Raw genomic sequence first — 23505 nt, forward strand, 5'->3', positions numbered from 1 at the left:
CTGGGATTCTCCCTCATCAGCACTACTCACAAGTGGTCTTTTTGGAGGCAGACGAGGGAAGTAGCATTTACAGGCATCATCTTGTCTGACTACCCGCTCTTATTTTTATGTTTTCACAACCATTGTTTTTATCTTATCCATTAACTTCATTTTGCCTCAGTAGCTAAGCAAAATTTGCTGTGATTACAGAAAAACGCAGAGAGAGGTAACAGAATATAAAGTGGCTGTAAGACTCGAACTATTCAGGGTTTTGTTTCTAACACCCTGTTTTCACCTGTCTTTCGGTTTTTTAAAATACTTATGTACTAATTGATAAAATTACCGTTCAGGAACAGGGTAGAGTTTACTGGGAAATCCTAAGTTTTTGTTACTGTTTTTTACTTAACTTTTCAGGGAGAGATAGGAGACTTTTTCCATTGAATTCCCTCCCTCCACCCTCCCAACTAGTGACAACTGTCACCCAAAGGTGACAATCTTTTAGGCCAAGGCTGAGATATATTCTGATTTTGTTCAAAACTGACTCTGTAAGGTTAGGTATGAAAATAAAAATGTTTCAATCTTCAGAATGACTAAGAAACTCAGAATTTCTATCAAGTCTTAAAAAATGTTTTGTTGAGATGCATATCTTATATTATTTTAGATAACTTGCAAATTCTAACTAAACAATTAAAGAGGGGTGGAATAATAAACTATTAGGATGTGGTGGGTTTGATTTAAGGGATTATGTGATAGTAAATTATTTAATTATTAGAATTTCCATTCTGATTATAGTTTTTTAATGTTGTCTATAATCCCAGTGTGTTTAGAACTGTAAACCACAAATTAGTGAATAAATTCACACTCCGGCGTGTTGCCTTACTGTGGGAATAGACGTACATTTTGACTTCTGCGAGAGGCAGGGCAGACTCCATCCAAGTATGCAAGAACAAAGGGAATGCTATTTTGTCTCATGATTCACCACCATAGTTGTCAGCTGAAACCTAGCTGCAGGTTCTTCATTACTGCTGCAAGTCAAAAGAAGTATGAAATTTTTTTCCTGTGCCGAGATGCAAAAATGAAGGGTGAAAACACAACCTTGTAGCTACAAAATGTACAAATTTGATCTAGGAGTTGTTAAGAAAGCTTACATGATGCTAGAATTCTCTTACCGCAACATTTCTTGCCACTGTGGGCATGCCTATGGGATAATTGGTTCTAGCGTGAGTTATGCACCCAGTGCCAAAGGTGAGAGTGAGAGTCAAGGTCAATGATCTGAGAGTCGTGCCCACAGCAAATGGGGATTTTTGTGACTCACAGTTCTCATCGAGGGAAGGAGCACTGTGTTCTGTTGGAATCCCTTTACTTTCTTATTTCACCTCTGACTGGATCTAGTTTCTTCCTTAAAAACTTTACTATAATTTCTGTGATTTGAAATTGTAGAATAAATACATCAGCGTGTCTGATCCCGTAGCTTTTGTTAATACAATTATTATTTTAGCAACACAATGGTAGAGTAAACCTAGAATTCTACGTGAAAGGGTCAAACCATCTATATTTTATGCTATAGCTTTCACAATAATGCAACTTTAACCAGAAATGCAATTCATAGATTTCAGCGCAATGAGGCAATATTTGGGACTTTCTCATTGCATTTTGCGTGGATGGAAGTCTTGCTGTGTCTCAATGCACTGAGCAATGGCTGAAATTCACAGCTGTGGCGTTCTTTTTCTTAATCACAGCTGTCCTGGACAGCAAGTGTTTTAAAAGGATGTAGAAATATATCTAGTCAAAGCAAGTTTATCAGCTGCGCTAATATAATTCTTAATGCCTGAGGACTCTGCATAGCTGCAATTGAATTTGAAGGCCATGTTGATTCTCTGTACCTGAGCTTGAGACTAAACATAGTTGCTGTTCACTAGCTGGGCCTCCTGCAGAGGATCTTGACATCAAAGAGACAAACTAGCTAAGTCATAATTAGCCCCAAGCTTGTTTGGTGTAAATTGTAAACAATATATCAAGTTGACTAATTGTAATGAGGCTAACTACCAGACACTGAACCTTAGGGATTGGCGCGCCTTGTCGCCACATTAGCTCTTGGTACGGCATCTGAGAGAAGAGCGGTGCACGGTCTGTGCGCCAGGAATCCCAGCACTTGAACCCGGCGCTGCTCGGGGACATCCATCAATGTCTGCAGCGGGCAGGAGTCAGGTGCCCCTGCTTCTCCGGGGCTTGCGCAAACAGAGCAACTCAGCTGCAGGATTTCTCACATTAATCTGCACAATTTGGGAGACTCTTTCAGAGGAAAAAAGGTTGAAAGCCACCAGAAGAAACTTCAAGGAAGTTACAGGCTCTGTGTCGCTACTTTTGGTGATCCAAGCTGTCTTCTGAAACATAATTCTACTCAGGGAACAACCAAACCCCTTCTTTCCTATTCCACTTCAAAATGTTCAAGCATGAAGAAGCTGATGTATCTAATCTATGGGAGGCTCACCAAATATTTATTATTTACCGGGAAGAATTTCCCTGACATCACACAAAAGCAAACAGCACTAAGCTGGGTCAGAGAGAGTCAGTGCATTTCAACAAACAGAACCCCTTGGACTAGCAGTTTTGCCTGACTGACGCAGATTCGCTGTACATCGCCGCATGCCATTCTTTTTCAAAGTTGCAGGTTCAAAGGCTGTAATGGGCATGATGTAAGAAATGACAGACTGTTTGTCTATGGGTGTCTGCTCTATTAAAGTATCAACACGATACAGGAATAGACCCAAGATTATTCATGGGGCAAATTTTAGTTAACTCTGAATATAGGAAATACACACATACACATATTTTAGGTAATGTGTAGTGATATAAAGGAACAAAGATGAATGACTGAAATATGTACCTGCAAACCAGCAAGCTCTTATATGACAAGGAAAAAAATTCCTTATGTTGTTTGGTGAGCCCTTGGTGAGTTTTTAGCAGCCTACCTCTCTTAGCAAGCTATTTTTCTCTATTTATCCTTACTAAGAGACTTTTTCCCTGTTTCTCAGCTAAATTTGCTCTTGTAATATATTAGGTATGAAAAAAAAGGGAAAATATTTTTAGGAGCAAAGAACTTACATAATATTTGATACTGAATTATGGTGCAAGGAAACAAATTGCAAAAATCTTTCAGAATTCAACCTGATGTACATACTGGGGCATAAATGTCTGTTTGCAAGAATTAAGGAAGGGTTCTTTCACTACTCAGTCACAGCTCTGCCCTCTTACTTCGTTGGAAAGTGAAAATGTTTATTGGGTTATTTCTGGCTTTTAAGAGCAGTGGGCATAGCTTTTTCTGCCACCCATGCAGACACAGATCCTGATTAGGTCATCTTAAGCTGCAATTCTAAGTAGACTTTCTCCCAAAGCTGGAGAGAAGCACCCATGAAACACTTTCTCAGTCTCAAAACGAACGCAAGAAATGCTGTCTTCTGTCTCACAAGGGCCCATGGTGAAAAGGGAAGACCTTTTTCTCCTTCCCTTTAAAGTACCTCTAGTGCAAGGTTGAGGAAGTTGGAGACCGCCGCCAGCTGCCCACCAGTACGGTGCAGAATGGACTCCTCCCGTCAGAGCTGCCTCAGTCCCGCAGGGTCACGGGGAGGAGTGAGCCATGCAAATGTATTCCAGCCATTAGTCATCTAGTCAGTTGTTATGCTAAGCCCAGAAGAGAAGTTATCAGTTTTGCTTCCTGGCTTTTAGCATAGAATCACACTGGGAAAAAGTATGTGCGAGAGTCTTAGTTTGCCAGCGTCCTCTTTCAAAAGGACCTTACTCTTCTGGTTACTCTCCTGAAGGACAGTGGTGTTTGTATTTGACAGGATGGTTTTTGTAAATTATTTGTTGTGTTTGTGGCATCTGTGCAAACCGTATAAACCCGCATTTCAACTGTATCAAGGTATCCTTAGCCTGTAATACCCCTTCTAATCACTATATATTGTAGCTACCTCTTTGACCCTTGATTAATCTGATGGTGTTAACTGTTCATAAATGATTCAGGTGTTCCTGGATTTCTCACAGATTCTCTTCATTTAAACACTGCAGCTAAAAATTCCTCATATCATAATGGCAAGCTTGGGGCTTTAATGCTTTACGAGACTGAGGAAGCTATGCATTCCACAAGCTCTGGAGTGGCCGGCTTCTGAAGCAAGCAGAGTTTACAGGCCAGTTCACAAACACCAGAAAAACAAAACAGAATCAGCGTGTCCCCAACTGATACTGTCTGTGTCAGTCAGTCTGTGAAATAAAAAACAGTTTCTCCCAAGTGAGACTCATTGTCCCCTGGAATCTGAAACCCAACTGCGCTGACTTAGCTGGTTTATTTTAGAGCAATGGGAAGAACAGTGAGTCTTTGTCATAATGACAAAGGTATAATATTTGCTTGTCACCAAATCCTACCCAAAGAGAGGGCACCAAAGACGTCACGCCATACGTTTCTGTTTGTGTCAACAACAGTATCCCTGTGGTCCCCAGTATCCCAGGAAACCTATTCCTCATTTTGAAGGGATTCAAGATACTAAATAGGGACACACCTGGCAGCTGGTCAGACAGAAGTTTTGTTAGCTCAGGAGGACATTCAGAGCTGCAGATGTGTAGCTCGTGCCCCAGGTTTACCGTGGTCCCAACGCTTGATCTCACGCTGATTTGCAGGAACGTGTGCTGGAATTAGCTACAACTAACCTTGCTGTGGCACAGGACGATAAATAACCTTATCACCCCCGTGCTGAGCTGATAAAGGATCAGCCAGGCTCTGCTGGGCACACGCAAGTTGGTGCACTTTGGAATCGCTGTTTAATACCTGTATTACAGAACCTGCTGTTTGCCAACAGGGTGTGCTCCCCTGAGGCGAGTCCACGGAAAAGATGCATAAAGCAATCAAAAAGATTGTTATTCTAAAGGGCCATATCAACTTACCCTTTTTATTACATTGCTCCCCCCAGAGAGCTATCACAGGGATCCAGAGAACTGAGCAATAAAAAACCACACCTTCATTAAGCCTGCATAGCCTCGCTTTGTAGCAGCATCATTTTTTGTTCAGTGTTTTTCTACCTCAGAAAGCAAGTCAGGTGGTTAATATAGAAAATTGACAGAAGAGCTTTTAATTTTGGCCAACCACTATTTTAATTGTACTCAGATAAGATTGCGTGATTGACTTGAGTTTGCATGAAAAAGGGAATACATCTAAAATACAAAAAGATAGCTGGGGTATGTGTGCTTTTTACAACAGGGCTGGAGGAGCTAGCTGTTGAAGGCAAAAGTGTTAATTTGTGGCCCATTAACCATATCATCTGAAATCTGTGTTATACATAACGTAAGATTATCCTGTGCCTCAGCTACTGTGGGACGGTGGGATCCAGGCCCTCATTCCTGCCTGAGTCTACAGCTTCTCTGATCATTTGGTCAAGGTGAAATCCCTTGACTCTTGTTAGCTGCCTTGAATCAAAAAGCTCTTCTTGTTTGGGTTTGTTTTTTTTTTTTTTTTGACTCATTGGTAATGTTATTTTAGTAACATAGCTCTTCTACCAAATCTTGAGATGATCAGACTTCCCTCTGATTTAAATGGCTTTATTGATAATGAGAATATTTTAAAGACTGCGAATGCGCTTTGGAAGTGGTCACTTTAGGTACATCTCATTTGCTTTTACCTCTTTGGTGATCACATTTGCCAGGTTTAGCACTTTGCGTATTTCATCTAAAACATTTTGTGCCTCCCTTGTGAAAATGCAAGGAGTGAAGCTGATATACTGGGACTGAATACTTATGCAGATGTGTACAGATCCTGCAGTATAAATATATGTACACTGATCTTCATTTCAGTCTTGGGCTCATATTAGGACTTTGAAGTTAAATACAATGATAATGAAACAGTCGGTGAAGTAATTTTAAGAGTCGAATGAGGATAAGTGAGCCATGTGCAATATTCTTTGTAGTCACTGGAAACAGAACATGCATCAAACGTAAGTTTAGGTATCATGCTACAGCAGAATGAATCCCAGTTTCCATGCTTTTTAAAGGATGATTTAAACATTTTCACAGCTGTATTCTTGTAAAAGTTTCATTTAACCATGCCTTAGAGTGTGCAGTTACTTGGAAAACTGTATTTATTTTTTAAACAGCCCTGCACTAAGATCTGATTGTGTAGCCAAAAAGAAAATAAATTATGGCAACATCATTGTTTCTCTAAACGCGCAAAGGATGTTTAACTCTGAAGTCATTTTTGTATTAATGCTAAGATCCTGACTTGACTTTTAAGGGGGGGGGGGGAAACAAGTAGTCCCTGACATTTCTCTCTTGGCCCTCTACTAATTTTTAGAAAAACTTGAGATGGTCATTTATGCTTTCTTGTAGCCATTGCTGTAGGAATCTCTGATAAAGTTCAAACTGATATCCCAATATTTGAATTTATGTCTCTCTGTACTGAGCACATTTTGTCACCACTTGCTTTTCTATTCTCTCTTACAGTAAATTTATTCTTTTTGTAGTCTGCCGTTTTCTTATTTTTGGTGGTATAGGCTTCAATTTCAAATGAGAGCTAAGCCTATCAGTGTGTATTTTACCATCAGTATACGTTACTGCAGGAAAAAAACACAGCTATGACACATTGTTAAGACATACAGTTGCGTCAACTAGGTATCAATTAGCGATCATCAGGCAATTAGGAGTGGTGTTTTGGCCGTCAGTGATGTGATCTGCCCAGGGAAGAGAGAACAGTGTTTTTCTAATGAAATATTTTCATGATCATGCTAACTGCCCTTAGCATTTCTGTGGTTCAGATGTGGTGCCCGCACCTTGCTGGCTGCTAGTGAACCCTCCTGTTGTCACTGCTTCCTTGGAAGACTCTTGTTTCTCTCAACCTCTGTGATATCTGCTCCCAAACCAGTTTATACAATTTCTGTGGTGAAACACCTTTATATCGTTTGGGTTCATCTAAGAACATACTGGCTAACAGGAGTTCCACATCTAGGTGTCCCACTTTATAGGTTTGGTATGTGGCTGAGTAAGAAATGCCTTGTTAATAGTCATCTACTTTGAACTCACCCTTTACTTATTCCAGGGGAAAATGCTAATAAAAATATTTATTTAAAGCATCACAACTAGCTGATACACTTCCAATCATTCACAAAAGGTTCAGATGAAGGAAAACACACCATCTACTTGCATCAAGATTAAATCGGAAATGGGATTTTTCCCCCCGCCATCCATTTTAGGTCTCAGTCAGATCAGCAAACTGAGCTGACCCACCTTACACCTCCGAGCTCCTAGGGAAACCCTGGTGCCAGCAGAGAGGTAGGAAGCGTGCGGCCAGCGTTGGGGGCACGGTTGTTTCAAACCGACTGGCCCAACCCTTTGTTTGCTTCTGATCTGTTCCACTTGCTGCTACTAGTCAGGTATTTGCTACTGCTCTGTTGAAGAGAAAGATCTGGTCCTCCTTTAAATAGATTAAATTTGGGTGTCGCTTTTTTGGAGATGCAAAAGTTGCTTTGTCAAACCAGATGTCGCCTCTTGCACTTGACTGGCAGTTAACAACTCTGACTCGGCAAGAAGTAAAACTCTCTTCCAGTTTTCCTGACTTGCCTCACATTGTTCTGTATCTTAACATGTAGCTCGTTACTAGGTCTTAATTAGACCGGACATCACTTTCTGGTGTCAACAGGTTTGGGGTGATTATTCCCCTAAGCTTTTTTCCGGAAATTATCGTACCAGTGATACATTTTGCAAAGCGAAGCTTTTGAAGTGGCGGTAGGAAGGGTAGGTTGGTTTTGGTGAGGGGGTGGTTGAAGGAAAATGTTAAGTAATAAACGGGATTACTAGTCCTATAGACGTTCAAAAACATAAATTCATCTCGCCCTGTTCAAAATCTGCATTGGTGTCTATGCAACAGGACCAAAACCAGGATTAAAACATAGATGGATCTCAGACCAAAATCTGTATTACATGCAGCAGGGCTGGGCAATCATCATGAAGAACATCTGGGTAACAAGCTAGGAGGAACAGAGGAGCAGGCTGAATTCACTCCTTTCTTCATCCTTAAAGGTAACGAGAAGTCTCGAGCAGATTTGCCATTTATATCTGGCATCTCCTGGATAGAAGCATGTGCTGTGCAGCACACATCCATGGGGAGCCCGAGACATCCGACCTTCATGTGTGTGTTAAATTGAGGAAGAACTGTAACTAGTGCACGCATGCTGTGTCATCAGTCTGTGCATGTGTAAAAGCCACTGGTGTGAAATTTGCATTCAGAACAAGAGGCTCGCGCTAAGTGGGGCAGCCTGTAAAAACCTAGACAAAAGGCCAAAGTCTTTGTATCCCACCTGGAGAAAATCTCCATGAGGAAAAAGCAAGCGTGCCTGGGAAATATGGACAGTCCTACTCTCGCTACTGTTTGGGCAAGCATTTCTGTGACCCCTTAGGGATAGACTATGCCTAGAAAGATGCTGTTATTTTCAATTAAGCTTAAATGTCTACTTCTACCGTTAGATTATACCTAGGGTGCTGCAGCTTGGGGGGCTGAAGCTGATGAGACTGATGTCCCTGATCATACCATGGACCTTGGTTTTCTAGCTAGGGTGCAAACTGCACTGGCTCAAACAAGCTTTTTGGAAATTGTTTTCCCTAGAGAAGGGATTTTATGATGTAAAAATAAAAGGAAGAGCATGTAGTCTTTGCTACGTCATCAATATATATCTAAATTTCTAATGTTAAATGACCTAAACAAAATAAAATAAAGCTGGGTCCTTGATCTGTTCTGAATGGAGGAAGGAAAGGGCAAGAGAAAGAAACAATTTTTTTTTCATGTGAACGCATCATAACTATGAGAAGCATTCAGGCAGCAAGATCGTGAGTAGCATATATGACCATATAATAACCTAGAAAAATAAATAAAGGTGGATAACATCCTGTTTCATTTATGATGTACTGTATTGTAAAGCGAGTGGCATTTTCTTTACTTTGAGTTCCAACTGGACAAGTAAGTATCCTATTTGCACATCATTTAATAAGATACAGATTGTAAGATGTGGCATGCAGAGGTAGTCACCTCTGCCCGAGTGCTTTGGTTTGCATGTGGACAGAGTGTCAGGTGCTTCTGTGTTCGCTTCCTTACCAGAACTCGTTTGTGAGTATGTGTGTGAGAGAAGGTACACCTTACTAGGGACACCTTCCAAATTGTGGCTTTGATTCTCTGAGAAAGTATTAAGAACAGGCTGGGGTTTACTATGCCAGACAAATAGAGATAAGCATCATTAAGCTGACAAAAGGTCAGAGAAAGAATATAAAATCATCACAGATCCGATCATTTTCTAATCACAAACTGAGGGAACAATTCTCTGTTAAATGGGCTTAACTGTAAGAGTTACAGGCACCAGCTTTTCACTGTGGCATGTTTACCTGCTGTGAAACTTCTACCTCCAAATCCACAGCAAAAAATACCCTTCTTTTTTTCCTTTCCCACCTAAAAATAAGCAAAACAAATGGTTTTCAAGGACTATGTTTTAAAATATCTACTTCAAATCAATACTTAAAAAATATTTGTAGTCAGTCTCAACCTTTTCACTACTGACTTTTACTGCAGACCAAGAAAATCCAAATGAAAGTTCCTGCACTAGTAACTATTAATAAAAGTCACATTTTCACACCTCTGTAAACAAAACACAAAAAGTATTCATTAATTTCACCAAATGAAAATTCAAAGAATTCATGCATTTAACTAGTCTAGTTTGAGTCTAAGCTCTCTTTCCTAAATATATGTTAGGTCGTGTTTCCCAAATGTATTCAGCCATGCGATATGTAGTACCAGCTCATTCATATCAGATGAAGTGTGACTGGAAATAAAGCTGGATCTTTTTAAGAAGACACAGTCCTTTGCTCCATATTTCCAAACCAAAATAGCCAAGTTCATTGTATTTTTGCCTACATTTCATTACTGCTCTTCTTCCTTCTAAGTGAAGACTAATGTAAAGACAATCGCTTAAGAAGCAGCAATCATAATACCCTATACTAACTAAATTCAGACTTACGGCTACTCACAGGAGAAATACATGACAGATCCATTGTTCTGTATTAGCAGGATATTGTCCCAGTATATGAACACATGCAAACTTTGAAGGCTTTGAATATTTAAGGCAAGACACTAGTGGCTCATCCCAGTGGGAACCACAGAAAAGGGGAACCTGATTAAATTTAATGTCATTGTCACTTTTTTTTCCATTGCTAAGAATTATATAGGTAGCCATAGCTACCACACTGTTCAGACACCATGACCACAATATTCTCCCTCAGAGGTTGGCGTCAAGGGCTGAATTATTCACTCCAAGAATGTGATTCATTACTAAATGTGATTCTCGCAGATTAAAAGATTTGTCAGTTTATAAAATACATGTACGTATCCTGGCAGCTTGTTTTAAAATCATTGTTATGCCTGCGCTAACCTTAAAAGGCACCAATTTTTATTAGTATAATTTAAGTTTGGAGCACATCTGCCCCTGCCCCATTCAGAAAGCTCTGAAGTAACTGAGCAGCTTTTTACTGTTTACTGCACAGCAAATTATGAAGTTGAAAACTAAGGTAGGAATATGTAGGAGGCTACTTACAGACCTGCAATTAAAAATAAGAATGTTTTTAAACTAGTTTCTTAGAAATGTTTGTCTGCTTGAACTGTCCCCTTATCTACTGTTTATTCTGTCAAATGAAACCTCAAATAAATATTCTGCTTAACTGCGGAAAGCGCATAACTCTGTTTCTCCACTGCTGTTTCTGTTGCTAACTCCCATCTTCCACAGACTTGCCTCACAGTGCTATTCCTAAGTTGGATAGACTAATTAGACTCATTTCCATCCCAAATAACTTCTGTGAGCATGCCTCATTTACCACTCACTGAGATACATGAATAAAGAAATGTCTCTATCTACGAGGATCTGCCCAGTGTAAAACGTCTGGTACCTCTAACATGTTTAGAGAATAACATTTTTTCCTGTATACGATACTAGTATCCAATTTTATCGTTTTTCCTTTTTACTCACAAGGAAAATCAAGTTCTAAAATAAATCTCCAGCTCACAATGCTGACAAAGTTTAGTACCGCAACAATCCTTTCACGTACGACAATTACACTGACTCAATACCGCAGAGTTTTGCTGGGTTTAGGGATGCGACAATGACGAGCACGAGACGGGCAGGACCATTAACATTTATGCAACTTGATCTCAACAGGGAAGCTGATGACAGGCAGAGAGCCCTATTCTATCCCCCCTAATTGTTTCCAGCGTGTAGTTTATGGCAGGATTATCGGGAGGAGCCGGTAGGTGAGCAGAGAACTGCTCTGCTCCGAGTGATTTTCTCAAAACACTCAAGTGCCTGGATCTCTGCTCAGAATGTGTGGGAGCTGTGCAGGATGCTCTCTGCGAATCAAGCCATTTGCTCAAGCAAATCAAGCTGCACAGGGCCCGCAGGGCCAGAGGCAAAATCTGAGTGCCGAGAGGAGAAATACAGATATGGACACTAAATACTTGTAAACTGGTCTGCTCACCAAAGTTCATTTTAATGAATGAAGGAACGAAGTTTCTTCTTTTTTTTAAATTAAGCTAAAGAAAATGTGTTAGTTGCAGAGCGGCAATTTGTATTATGTTACCCTAGACAGGAGAAAGCAGTTGCTGTTACTTTCTAGAAGTGATGTTTCTCCAATTAAATAGTCTGTTGTGTTTTCCAGAAAGATTTCACATCCAGTTTCCTATTTTGAATTCAGGAAAGGGCTTTCTGAATAATATAGGTAGGCATTTTTGAGTAGTTCATGTTCTAAGTGAGGAATAGGTGATTTAACTACTATAGCTTCTAACTTGCCAGAGGCCCTTACCCAAATCAGGTATACTCTCCTCCCGCAAGCAGCCCTCTGAAACTAAGGTGCCTACTCACAGCAGACGACTACTGAGCTGAACTAACAATGAGGGAGTCGGACCACCGGACCCTCCATTTAACAAGACAGCAAGCACCGCAGAGCTCTGCTCTCCAGAAATCGGAGCCCACGTGGCTTCTGATCGCCATGCCGTTTTCTTAGCGCTAACCCAAATCCCAATAGAAAACCTTGCCTTTGTGCCAGCGGAGCACCACAAACGGCTGCGACCTCCTGGGGAGGCGCGGGGTCCTTTAGGCGCATGGCCAAGATCAAGTTGCATAAATGTTAATGGTCCCACGCTGCTGCTCCGGCTGCTCCCTCGTGTGAGATGGAGCACGCCCTGCCCCGGGCACTGCTGGTGGTGGGAGAGCTACCACCCTCAGCCCCTGCTCCACCCCCCGCCGAGGGATGCTTGCACTCTGGAAGCCTCTCTCGACCACAGGAGCGAGATAACCAGAAAGCAAATATTGCCCCAATGTGGTTTTAAGTCAATATTTTGAGCTGCTGCCTGGCCTGTTTGATGACAGCCAGAGGTTGGAGGTCACCTACCTGTTGATGACGGCACCGGGAGCACAGGAGGCAGAATCAGCAATCTTCCTTGCCACTGTCCAGCTAGGTTTGTTTGCTGGTTGAGTAAGACAATGGCAAAACTCATCCTATTCTCTTCGCCGGGAGCTTTCTGCTGATGCAGAAAAGAGGGACACAGGAACCCCCCAACTCTTCTTACTGATCACTCCTATTTTTAAGCCTTGTGAAAAGTGTTCCCCCTCTCTCAGAAATTTCTGGGAGATAGCAGGGATAAATCCAGAGGGTTTGCCATTGAACCTGAAGGGGATGAGGACTTGGTGCTAAGCACTGGAGCTTGTGTCCACCACGTCCCTGAGAGCGGGAAGGCAGAGGCCAGCGGCACAACGCCTCCGGAGAGCCGACGGCTCCGCTCCGCAAAGGAAGGCTGGCATCTAGTGGACATTTAGCTGTTGCATCTCTCCTACCTTTTTGGTTAGCAGAGCCCAGGGCTACCTGTACACCAGCCCAAAACCGGTCCTGACCCTGAGTTCGTGTGCCTGACTGCAAGCGTAGCGAGCTTCAGCCCTAATTGAGGTGAAAAATTCATGCTGACTCTTAAATCTGACTAGCTGCCACTTAAAAAGGTGCTGTATTTTAAACAGCTCCTGGGTAGAACTTGCTTTTGTGCCATACATCCTGTTTTCTGTGGGTTTTTTTCCCCACAATGAGTGTAAACATGTGGAAAAAACAATGTCAGAAGATGTATGAGGAAATCATCCTGAATACTTACTTGCTCAGAATGAGAGATACAAGAATGAGAGATATCCATAAGAAGAACTCACGTTATAGTCACTAAATGTCAAACATCTTTTTATTAGTTGTTCCAACAAGATGTGAACCCTGCTAAATTTCTTCTTTCTCACATTCTGCATTTAATGTGAGCGCACAGAGTACCTCGAGTATCAAGTCAACATTTAAATGATTTATGTGTCTTTTTCTTTTCTTTCATATTCTTGTTCAGAGTTTATTAGAGGCCAAGGTGTAAGTATGTGTTATGTTGTATAGTTGCTTTGAATAGATTTGTTCCTTTTACTTAGAGCAATATTTTTCTGTACTTACTCATGCTAAATTATATCTTACCATGTACTTAGTCCTAGTAAAAGTAGGAGGATTAATTTTGAAAGAAGGTAATATGCAATATTAACAGAAGGAGAGGACATAATCCATGTAATTATTAAATAATTTTATATTTATGAATTAAGTACAATTTTATTACATGGGGGTTTTACAGTATTTTAGAAAAGAAAAACTTAAAGGCATCGTTTTCTCAAAACTATTTCGGTATGACCACTATTACAATTGACAGATCTATGTCTCTGAAAATTCTTAGTAGTAGAAAAAGGTGCGTCTTTAAACTGATTTTGTCAAGCGCGTTACAAACCCCGGTGGCAGTTTTCTCCCCCCTGGTGCCCCTGAAAACGAGCTCGCTTCGCTTCCTAAATCAGCAGCATCCCTGATCCGATCCTGCTCTCCCTGCTTTGGCACTTGACGACCGTATTTCTGCCAGCAATGAAAACTGCTAGTGGGCCAAAATTCAGCAGAGAAGTCATTCTTTGCTACAGATAGCAGTGGAGAGAGATTTCTCCAGGTTGGTACCTCCAGACAGTAATGGAGCAGTCATGAAATTCTTGACATTCAGATGATGGAGCTTGACTTGCTCTGGTAGAAAAGTCTACCGTGATTAGATTGTTTGACCAAATAGCCATAGAGAAGACAAAGACCTAAAAGTATGTATTTTATTATTCATAGTCTTTTTAAAAGAGAGAATGTACTTGAAATTCATTTGTTTGTAAAGCTAAGACAGAAGCGACAGAAATGTTAACGACCTTATTTAATGAGTATTTGAAAACTGAGCTGTCAGCATAGCAGTGAGTTAGAAAATGAGGAACCACAGTACTTGCTAGGGAATACTTGGCAAATATCCTCTTGGCTTTTGCAATGTAGGCAATACAATGTGTTTATTTGTGTTTAATGTGCCATGCCAATTAAGAGGCACGTTTGTTTTCATCTCAACAAAGCTTTAAATGTGAAGCATGTCTTCAGAAACACTTACTAAATATTCACCTTGCCCTGCCCTCCAAAAAGAAGTGAATATAAAAAGTCAGAAACTGAAAAAACTCTGGAGAATCGTTCTGCGTGGTACTGAGCTCCTTTTGTGCTGGTTCTCACAGTGAAAAAGAGACCTTTTATAAGCACGCAGTACAGCAACAAAACAGGGAGAACACTGCATTTATATGGGGTCGTGTCCATTAGTTGATAGCTGCTCTATGGACTGCTATATCAGCTTGATTTCCCCGCCTCTGGGGCTGGAGATGCGTTAGTTGGATGACCTCTGTGCTCCAGCTCTTGGCGTTGCTGGGATTGCAGGAGGAGAAGGAAAGTCGCCCTGTTTCAGTGCCGGCCGTGGTTGTCTGTCTGTCTTTCTGATGTTCCTCACAAAGTGCAGTTGGCAGCAGGGACAAGAGAACTCGTCAGCCCCAGCCCTTAGCAGACCAGCAAATACCTGACCTCAGCAGCAGCTGCAGTTACTGTAAGGGGCTGTGAGCTCTGTTGGCAAAGCCGTGATTTGTCTTTCCTTTTGTCCCTACTTTACAAAGAGGCGGAGACCATGGAGGGAAGAAGAAGCAGGTAGCTAGAGGCAGTAGTATCCCTCTCTAGGAGCTGTAGTTTGGTTCGTCATAGCTTGAGAACCAGAGTCCTTATTCAGCATTTGCCTTTTCCCTCTTTTTGTTCTTACCTCAAAAGCAGGAGCTGGGAATTTGGGGCTTTGTTACATCCCCAATAATCCAATTACAACCCATATTGTAAATAGACTCAAACATCGTTTTTTCTCATTTGAGATATATACATACTGACCAAAGAAAACTGTAGTGTATTAAAATCAACTGTACAGGCTTGTTCACGTGATATTGTTGTCTTACATGGTAAAAATTAATTAAAAGGCTAAACTAAGGAAAGTCTCCATGAGGTCTACATGACTTTCTGAATTGTTCTGTATTGTTCTTGTTAAAATCGGGTACAAGAAGGCAGATTAAGAAGCTGGGAAAAGCATACTAATGAAACAGAGGAAGAGAGAGAAAGAATCGTTAAAAAAATGTAGGTGGAAGGGGCTGCAGGAGATCATCCGGTCCTTTCTCTGCCCGAAGGCAGGATCAACTATACCCATGTCAGCTTTGACAGATGTTTGCCTAACTGGTTCTTAAAAGTTTCTAATGATGACGAATTCACAACCTCACCAGATGTTATACTGTAGTGTTTAATTATCTCTATGGTTTAAAAGAATTTCTTAAGCCTAATGTAATCACTACTTGTTCTGTTTTTCATGAAAATAAGGTACAGATATTACTCTACCTTTTGCAGTATCTTTCTGTGAACTTGCAGACATGTTCTCATCAGTATTCTCTGCCTTATATTCAGCACATCCTATTTATTTAATCTTTCTTTAAAGGCCATGATCTAGAGAAATGAGAATAAACAGAGGTCTTTTCTGAACTATCTCCAATCCAGCCGCAACAAAAAAAGCTCTATGTCCCAAACTGGACACAGTGCTCTTGCCTTACTGGGCACTGGGTATAACAGTTCCACTCAAAGAAAAGAGCAGTCTTGGGGATGTACTTGTTTTCATACAACCAGACATGGCGTTTCCATTTTTCATACTGGTGTCACCTGTCATCACTCCCAGATCTGCTTCCGCAGAATGGTTATGTAGGCTTTTTTTTTTCCTAAACTGTATTTGTGCTATTCTTCTTTTTTGTCCTGTGTGGAACCTGTGCTCTTTGCTGCTGCATAACATGTAATTTTTTCAAACAATTTCTTTTATTTGCAAGATAACTTTGAATTTTAATCTTGACCTCCAGCATGCTTATAGTCCTCTCTCACTTGGGTGTCATCTTCAAACTTGGTATGTGCTGCGTGTATCCCTTGACCTGGGTTGGAAATACAAGGACTGGACAGGAGCCACGTGAACACACCCCATTTGATACATTCTCCTATGCTGACCATTCACTATTGGGCCATTAATCAACTCTGGGGTTTAATCCGGATTGTATTTCTATGGCTTATGGGTATGCTATAGGATCCCCCTAGTTATGGATATGTCATAATGACACACTGTAAAAAGCCTTAGTGAAGTCAACATATGTAACATTTGCTGGTTTTCCCCATATTCATAAGCCTCCCTGCTCTGATTCAAAAGAAGTTAAAGTGGTCTGACATTGCTTTTTCACAAATCCATGCTGGCTGTTGCTCCTTAGGCGTGTGTGTGGGTGTGCATTAAGTGCTTATAACTTCTTGGCATTTTATTGGCATAATCATTCCCTCTCATTAAAAGTGTTTCAAGCTTCAGCTGGTTGTGTTGTGGCCCTGAAAATATTCTTCCACCTTAGAGTAAATACAAAATCTCACTACACAGATACCAACAGGAAATTGTCATTCTTTCCCCAAATGTGTGTAGTTTTTACTGTGTGCAAATAGTTAAATGCAGCCTAATAACAGTAATAGTTACTTGCAAAGTTTATGATAATACGACAAAAATGAATTAAAAAGCAGGTACTATTAAAAAAATGCTATGTAAATCCCAGCTTAACTATGTGAGCTTTTCTAAATCCTGAAGTTTTAAAGATAGCTTCTTAACAAGATTATCAAGTTTGGCAACAAGAAGTAAAAACATATTTCTAATTTTAAGATGTGTTTTTAAGAATAAGGCTTATTTTCCTGGAAAGCAAAATCAAATTAAACAAAATGCATTGATCCAATTCCAGAAAGAGAAATGAAGGAAGCAACACTGATCCTAGGAGTGGAAGTGCACCTGTATTTAATCTATTCCTGTACACAAAATAAGGCATTTACACAAACCTTTACTCAAGTTTTTAAATATGAAAAATTGAAGCAACAAATTATAGTAGGTGATAAACTTGAAGAAAGTATAAAAATAGTGCAAAGAACTATTTAAGTTTTTGTTTTGGAAAAAGAACTGGTCTAAGTATATTTAGAGTTAGCTGATTTTTTTTATCCAGTGCAGGCAAGGCTTCTTTTAGCACTCTATTTGCAGTAAATTGAGGTTTTAGAATTTAAAAGCATGAATTAAAGACAAAAGGAAGGGGCATAAAATAACACGTAAATCTATCTAATGAAAGACCGTATATGCCTTGCTCCAATTTCTTTGAGATTCAGAACAGTACATGACAGAACTCTTGTTACTGCTTATGCATTAATAATGTGCCAGTGAATAAATTTTATTTGCCTAAGGCCAAATTCTGCCTTGAAAGATACTCTTTCTGAAGTCCAGTTCAGTCCTCCTCTCTCTCAAAAGTAGCTGGGAAAAAATAGCTGGATCAGGTTTTACAAACACAATTTGTAAAAAAAAAAAAAAAAAAAAAAAAAAAGTGTGTTTGTGCAAATTTGTATTTGTTTATGTGTATTTATTTATATTTGTATTTATTTATGCAAGCCCCTGTGACATTGCTTTGGGGAAATATGGGGACGGTCATATGAACGCTGGGCTAAAGAACTGTTCATTTTTACTCTCTCAGCTTACGTACTACGCAATGTCAAAAACGCAACAGTATAGGAGAGTTACAGCACTGTAGCCTGAGAGCAGTAAGCCAAAAAGTAAGCATGCAAGCATAGATTGGAAGCTTACTTGTTTCACTTGAGTCAGAAGGACTAAAGTATTTCTTGGCATGCACTTCTGAGCTTATGCTCCTCATCAAATTGTTCCTTGAAACAAAAAGTGATTAGTCTGTCATTTGCAAACAATATGGGAGGTCTCAGCTGCCGGTGACCAACCCAAGATCCTCGAGCATGTTGTATGTTCGTACACTTCTGAACCTAAGTTCCCTTTAAAATCCTGAGGACTAGCAAACTGATGTCCACAGGATTGCTATCACCTTTAAAACCCAGTTTCTCATACCTGACTAGTTTGCTTCTAAAGCCTTGTTATGGTTTTTTCTTCAGTCATCAGCTATTGACTTTGGGCTTTTATTGATAGCCTTAACATGCTAGCAGTTTTCTTTGTAATGTACAAACTCCGAATATAATATAAAGAGAAATAAAAAATGTGTTTATAAACAATGGAAACCATCTTGCTGAAGAACTGTATCTAATTAATAAACTGTGGGTTGGACTTGATGATCCTAAAGGTCTTTTCCAACCTTAATGATTCTGTGAAATGAAGGTGCTATATAGAAAAGTGTCTTCAAAAAGTCTTTCTAAGCTTCTAATTCTGGGTCCATTCTCAGCTTTACAGAGAGCAGCTTAAACTCACTGCCGTAGCATCCTGTGGTCTTCTGGCAGAATCAAAGCCTAAGCACATGCCTGGGGTTTTTTAGATATATCAAGTTTCTAGCAACCAAACAATTTAGGAACCGTTATAGCAGGTTTTGTCATCCACAAATCTGTATTAAAAGAAACTTCCCCTGTTATTACAGCAGGTTTTGTCATACAAAGATCTGTAACGTAAGAAATGTCCACAGTTTTTAAAGTAACATCCTAACCTTAGCATGATTTTCAAAATGTAATCCAGTGTGCTTCCTGACGAGTGCTGCTTTAAAAATAATGGCAAGGTTTACTGTTATACCGCGTATTTCACTAGTTAATGACACCAGCAATTACTTATAGGAATAAGACATGTATGTCCCTTCTTATTGTTCCAAAGGTCATATATTCAGCACTTCAGGCAAAACTGATTTTGATGAAGCTGCATTTTCTTCAAAGGTATTTAACTCCTTAAGTATTACATAAAGAGCAACTACTGCTTTCCTTTCTAACATAATTTTCTGACCCAATAGTGATTCTAAGTGCTTAGGATACGTAGGATGTCACTAAATCGGGGGTGTTGAGGGAAGGCAAATCGTGCAGTAGATGATCATCCTTGACTGTGCCCTCTCAGGAATGTTTTAAATGATCTAAAGATAGCCTGCAGTGAACTCTGTCTGCATGGGTGATCTGCTGTGCCCAAACGCAAGTACAGCAGGAGCAGAATGAAATGTGAAACTCCCCGATGGTTCCAATGAAACTGATATTCCAGCCTCAGATTTATCTACAACTCAGCATGTGCTCGTAAGGTACAGATCTGGAGAGAAGAAAGTCCTCTGGTATAAACCATAGATTTAAATGTATTTCATGAAATCAAGATTTTCATCAGGCCTGCAGCCTACAAGGCTAGTTCAGACTAGTCTGCTTTCATTTCTTACAACAAGAGGAAATGTCAACTGTAACGTCATAAGGTCCACACCTTCAAGAGGTACATAAAATGGAAGTGGTACCAATCTTTGTAGCTGCCGCTCACAATAAAATTGCTACTCCAACAGATATGGAAAGCAGTAAAGTTTTGGGTTCTTTTAAAACCCTGGGCTGAATCCCCTTCTTAAGCAATTATTCCAGTGCTGGTGTTGCACACAGTTTAATTACTTCAAGATCATTAATGGAATTTGAGAAAATATATAGCACTTTAAAAGTAATATTTGCATTTTTGTAAGCAAACAATTTATAAATGTCTCCATATTTAGATAAAAAAAAAGTTTTCAAAATCTTATTTCGTAAGTAGAAAGTATTTCTGGGAAATAACTAGTGGAATGCTACTCTTTGTGCAATCAGCAATAGATTGGGCATTACTCCTTTGGATCAGTACCTTTTAGCATGCTTCAGGAGCAATTCCTGCTTTGTGTAGGGAAGTTTACAAGAATCATATTACATATGAAGAGCAAGATACAGAAACAATGAGGAAAGCCTATCTAAGCATGCAGGACCATTAATAGGTAATACTTGGCCAACTCCCCTGATGTCAGCATGATCTGACTGTGTCCCTTCCAAGACCTTGCGTATAAAGGCCAGAGGTGATGCCCTGGGAGAGCCTGACAGTGCAAATACCCTATTTTGCCCTCCTAACCATGGTACGCTATCATGATCCTGTAAGGTATCAAGTGCTGATGAAACTTCTCAGCACCTAAACAGTCCAGAGATGCCCTTTTCTCCGAGTTTGCTTTCTGAGAATAGCCCCCTGTTGCTCTGCTCCTTCCAAATACATATCCAACCCTCTCTCATCAAAATGAAGTTAGTTTAGAGACAAAAAAAAAAATCAGTTTGAATGGAAATGCCTAAGAATTTAAGTCTCCTAAGAGCTTAGAGAAAATGTATATATAATCATTATTGTAAATACATAATTTCACAAGTGTCAAAATGGCATCTTCAAATGACTGTAGTTTACTACAGGGGACTGTTTGGCTGCTGTAATGTTCAGCCCAGTTTCCTAAGGAGGAGAAGCTTTCAATCAGGCAAACTCTCCCTTCCTGCTCCCCACAAAAACTTCTGAAATGGGCGTCCAAATTTCAACCAGATTTGAAAGAGAAGCAGAAGTCCTCACAATAAGTAGAAGTTCCTTGGAAGTGAAACTCGGAGATGACAAGGCAGAACTTTTCCGTTCCACAGTCGGCTGCTCAGCATGTGCTATGGTGAGCGCAGCTCTCTTTGCTAGGTGAGGGTATCGTGGGGAGCTGGGACACTATGGAGAGAGGGGGAGCTGAAGGGCAAAGACCTAAACTAATAGGAAACCAAGATTCATTAACTCTACTTTTCCCAAATAAAGTTGTTTACCTTCTTGTTGAGCCATTACAAAGTAAAAACAATGGCATACAAAGGAGCAGGACTATTTAAAATGCATGTAATTCTTTGCAGGAGGAGGGCAGTGCGGCGTGGGAGGGCAGAAAGTTGTGAATATTAGGCTTGAGCATGCTGCTTTTTCAATCTCTAGAGAAAAAACCACCATCTTTACTGGTGCAGAATCCACTTATTCTATGATTAAGTACTGAATCATATTGCATATTTATTCCAGAGCATCATGCTGGAAAACACATGACAATAAACCTCAAAATACTAAAAAAAAAAGGTCAGTGGAAGTATCATAGATGCATAGTTTCTGACAAGACATAGCCATTTGAGAGCTAGCCAGTTTTTAAAATATGTTTAGCTTGATTTCTGAGATAGCATTTGCCCAAGTGAATGAAATGGGTAACAAGTACAATGTCCTAAATTCTACAGTCAGTTTTTTTCTCTCTTGTTTCTTTATCAAATACATAAAAAACCCAAAAAGAGCAATTGACTACTTCAGAGAAGTGCTGGAAATTAAAATAGCCAAGATGTGTTTATCTTTTTACAAGTAAAACAAACAAACAAAAATTATTTTCTGCAGGATTAATCTTGAAATAATAGTGCTTGTAATAAACTACCTCAGATAACCTCAGGTGAGAAAAAAGATACTGGAATAACACTTTCCTAGTAAACGTGAACCACACTAGACACTTTCAAACTATCTTCAGACACAAAAGAATGAGACTTATGTAAAGTAATACCAATACAAAACCACTCATACTACAAAACCAGGCTTATCCTCTTATTCTTCCCCAAAGGGTGTTCTTTTTTATTGTTTACTGAATAGAATAAGCTGTCTATTCAATGGACAATAAAAAAGAACACCCCCTTGGGTAAGAGAGAAAAGAGACAGCTCTGGGACAGTTCCAACCTGAGGCCTTACTCTGTAATCACTGTGCAGCTCACACATCAAAATAGTTTGGATATTCACATATTTAGGTATGGTGGGGTTGCTACAGCAACGTCGTGTACTACGTACGACTCCCGTTGCTTTTCCAGCTGCAGCTGAACTAGTTTCAACATTTTATTAGATTTTTTCTTTTTTTTTTTTTTTAATTTATGATCAAGTACAAACTCATCTGCATTTGTCAGCTTGTCTTGTTGCTCACAATTTATAACAAAGCAGAAACACTTCCCGCCAGTCCTATACAATATTTGGGGGCAAGCCCCAACAGATGTGCTATGAGGATCTATCTATGTCACAGACTGTTGATTTTATACCACAGTACAATTTCGGTGTGTTCTCATATTGTAGTTAATGTAGACTTCTCCTCCTCACTTATTTTTTATAAAAAAGAGCACCCCTACCAATATTCCTTGAAGAGATAGGGCACAAAAAAGGCATGAATCAAAGATGAAAAAACAATAGTTGAAACAAAAGATAATTGCTAGGAATAGCTATAGACACATTTTGTCTTGGCTCATTGTTTACTAATGAACAGCAATTTTACTAATGCCTTGCTGATTTGTAAGATATTACATAAAATGCGACTCTTTGTATCTGGACAGATTTTAACTCCTATTACCAAACCCTTAAAATTTAATTTACTTCTACTAAAGGTAATGCAAATTCAATTTGTATCAATTACAGTAAGAATAATTTTAATCTGATTTTTTTGTTTTCTTTTGCTCCTCTCAGTGTTTGGGTCATTATTATATATCGCTGCTCTATAAACCTTTATAATTATCTTAGAAGGCCTACATACCATCTGGTATGCTCCTCTTTATCACTGGCATAGCAACGAAACTGTAGCGTAAGTAAAAATACGTAAAGTTTAACAGCTCTAATGCTGCATGTAACACAATTTTGTATATAAATATTCTTTTCAAATTTCTGCTACCATTCTTCCAAAAAATCTCACAAATCAGCCTTCAAAACAATAGCAGACAGCAAGCCGTCAGTTCTACAGTAAGCACGAGCTGTCCAACCAGTGTCACTAGCACCTCAAAAAAGATGTTTCGCCTGCCTTGCTTGCCAGGAATTCATGATAGCTTGTTAATAATACTAATACCTACCAATTATCTAGTCTTTTCAAGTTCAAAGCACTGTAAAAAACTGAAATAAACTGCTGCAACATTTTCTAGGTTCATGCTAATTCCTGTTAACACAATGGTTTTAAACCTTGACATGTTCTGAAGTTTTGAATTTAATCCATTTAATTCTCACTGTTTTCTTAGTTTGTACTTGCTTTCTCTCCCGAGTTCTGGAATATTCATGTCTTTGGTTTTTTTTCCTCAAGACTGGTGGTTCTGACTGCTTTGTCAAGTCACAAATACAGACTGACCTGAGCGTATGCTCCCCTTTACACTTGCTTTCTCCAGTTTCATCTTTCTTTTCTTAACTCCTCTATTATTATTTTTTCAGTTTTTCAGCTTCACAGCCTATTTGTCTCTGTACATTTG

This window comes from Gavia stellata, chromosome 5 (assembly GCF_030936135.1).
Source record: "Gavia stellata isolate bGavSte3 chromosome 5, bGavSte3.hap2, whole genome shotgun sequence".
Taxonomy (NCBI): domain Eukaryota; kingdom Metazoa; phylum Chordata; class Aves; order Gaviiformes; family Gaviidae; genus Gavia; species Gavia stellata.